The 3085-nt window shown below is 41.1% G+C and overlaps 1 pseudogene; it reads left to right on the forward strand.

The window, feature by feature from the left end:
* The first annotated feature begins 1095 nt into the window (after nucleotides 1-1095).
* On the forward strand, nucleotides 1096-2636 carry LOC143836663 (large ribosomal subunit protein mL46 pseudogene; annotated as a pseudogene).
* Nucleotides 2637-3085: the final 449 nt, after the last annotated feature.

Below are 3085 nucleotides of genomic sequence, written 5' to 3' on the forward strand. Positions count from 1 at the left end.
CTTTGCTCTGCAGTTATGAACAGACTGGTGATTCCTAGCCCTTGTGAAGTTTGCCTGTCCTAAACCAGGGCCAGGGCCAGGGCCTTTTTGGTCCTGGCTCCTACCTGGTGGAATGAGCTCCTGCATGACCTGAGGTCCCTGTTGGAGCTATCACAGTTCTACAGGGCCTGCAAAATGGAGTTCTTCCACCAGGAGTTTTATTAGGGCTGGCGCTTGGAAGATCATTGGGGCCCCCCTCCACTCACTGTTTTCAGACTATCTCCATCTTAGTCATTACATTTCCTCTTCACCCAACATGGAGTCTAGTAGCTGCCAAGGAAACATCTGTTGCAGCAGTCGGCCGCTGCCTTAATTTAATTGATTGTTGTTATATTGTGGGGGTTTTAAACTAGTGTTTTAATTGTTAGTTTTGGATTTATTATGATTGTAAGCCACTGAGAGTGGCAGCCAGTAAATCACAGTATAAATAAATGATCTTTGCTGAGTGAATACTCTGCAACATTTTAATCATTTATTTCCAGTTATATAAAAATTGGAGACATTTTTTAAAAATACAGATTTTGTTGGATGGAACATTTGTGATGCTGAAAGGCTGTTGCCTAAAATTTTTAAATTCAGTCTTGAATAAGTTTGTGGAGAGTCAATAGAATCTTTGTATTATTTGGCAATTTTTGTGCCAACTAAGATATCGTGTAACAAGGATATACTGCTCATTAGTCATATCTTAAAAGGGACAGCCTGTTAATACCATGTTTTATTGATTCCTGTTGACATGTTATCTTTTGCATTGTCAAGGGACATATCCTGCTGACTGGGAAGGAAGAACAAAATCAGAAATTCCACTTAGAGATAAATATGATGACCCTCCAACTCCTTCTGAAATGAAAGATGTATTTCCTGTATTATGCTGTGATGGACTGCACTTTAAAAACTCAGAAGTGCTATGTAAAAATGCAAAGGACTGCCTCACAGAGCCAGAAAATTTGAGTTACAGGCTGCTCAAAAGATTGGTTAGCATTAGTTGAGCAGAAATACTTCATAGCTGAACGCTGATGAGGTTCTGAGTCTTAGCCTTGACCGTAAAGAGTTGTGCTGATGGGGTCTAAATTTAGCCCTAACCGAGAGCAGTTTAACATGAATGGAGAACTGGGAAAGTTGGCAGAAGGAGTGGGTAGATCTGACTCCCATTTGGGCCAGAAAACTGGATAAACTTTTCTAGTGAGAGAATTTCCATATTCAGTTTAAAAAGGGAGATAACTCACAGAGTGGTATATCTGGTATGTTTAGTGACTGCCTTCTGAAACTATAAAAGTCAGTAAAACTTAAGCAAACGTAGTGGTATGTTTAATAAAGGAATTTGGGGAGTAGATACTGTATTCCTGCCTTCTGTAAACCAAAAGAGACACGTTATACTCAGGAAAGTATACTGGAGTGTTTAGGAAACACTGAAACAAAAGCCTCTCATCTTAAGGATTCTATGAAAAGCTTAAGAAATTATCAATTGCTTGAAATAGGAATTGTAAACTATGCTATACTGATTTACCTTATATATACTTTTTTTACTGCCAACATTTTACCCCTGATTTCACCTGAACTTTCCCCCTCTACATTGAATCAACTATTTTATTATTTGTGAACTTTAAAAAATATTTTGTGTGCCATTTCAGTAGTTTAAGTTAAAGGGGTGATATTATCCCCTCAGGTTCTTGGGCTGAGCAAGCAGCAAAATATCATACTGTGACTGTGGGACAGCAGTAGATCTCCAGAGAAGATGAAAATAGATTAAAAGGGCTGTTCAGTTGGAAATGGAAAGGAAAATGGAGGAAAAATTATGCCTCTGAGAGAAGGAAGTGGGTGAGGTCATTATATACACATAAGGAAAATGGCAGTAGAAGAAATTGATCCAAGACATATCAGTCAGATGCTCTTTGTCAGGGGAAGAACCTCTTATTCCTTAGATCCTCAGAGAAGCTGCTTTTGAGGGCTGAGGGATCCTCAAGAACAGTGGGATGTGGTTTGGAGGTCAACAGCAAGAAGGGGGTAATTGGTAGAAAGGCGGCAGGCAGATTGTGCTGGCTCAAGATTTGGAAGATGCATGGGAGCAGAAGATGTGCATGTTCAATCCTGCCCCACGGATCACCGACGCCGACAAGGATGGAGATCGTACATCTTTGAACAGGAAGCTGGACCAGAACCTGCTGATGTTGGTTAAGCAGAAGGTTGGTGACCAAGAGATCTGGCTGTTGCCCCAAGCAGAGTGGCAGGATGGGGAGACCCTGCGAGCTACAGCAGAACGAGCCCTGGTTGAGCTGACAGGGATGCCCTGGGATGCAAAGTTCCTGGGGAATGCGCCATGCGGTTTTTACAAGTACAAATTTCCTCGAGTGATCCAGACAGACACCAGTGTGGGGACCAAGGTGTTTTTCTTCAAAGCTCTCCTGCAGCACAGCCAGCCATCCTTGCCCAAGGGGAAACTGGACCATGTTTGGGTCAGCAAAGAGGAGCTGGTGGACTACTTGGTACCCAAATACCACTCCCAGGTAGCTCGGTTTCTCGTGGATCTGTGAACAGCAATAGCTGAGCCATATCATGAAGCCTGAGAAGCATGGGAGAGAAGACGCTGTGAAGACTTTCCTGATCACCTATTATTCTTTTTATCTATTCACAATTCATTCAAAAATGTGCAGCCCTTGCAGCATCACACTCTGTTTCTGGCTCAATGGCAGAATTTAGTGGAGGAGAAAGAGACAAGTATGCTGCAAGGAAGAGAGATCCAGTATGTGAATGCCTTCTATAAATCATGTGATCCAGCTTTATATTAGTAGAACTCTTTCAGTATTCAAAGGGGCATACAAACAGGACAACAGTTTCAATATATCAGATGGTGTTGTATGGAAGTTGAACAGGAAAACAATAGGCTTTTATTTACTCTCTTCACAGAAGTTATGATGCTTGTATTCTCAAGTGCCCATCGGAAATTATTACTTTAAAACTCCAAGATGTGGTTTATATTGCTTTTCTTAACTCCTCTGAGCTAATAAAAAGTGGTTTAATAATGTTTCAAATACAATAGGTAAATATTTTC

This window comes from Paroedura picta, chromosome 4 (assembly GCF_049243985.1).
Source record: "Paroedura picta isolate Pp20150507F chromosome 4, Ppicta_v3.0, whole genome shotgun sequence".
In the NCBI taxonomy this organism is placed as follows: Eukaryota; Metazoa; Chordata; class Lepidosauria; order Squamata; family Gekkonidae; genus Paroedura; species Paroedura picta.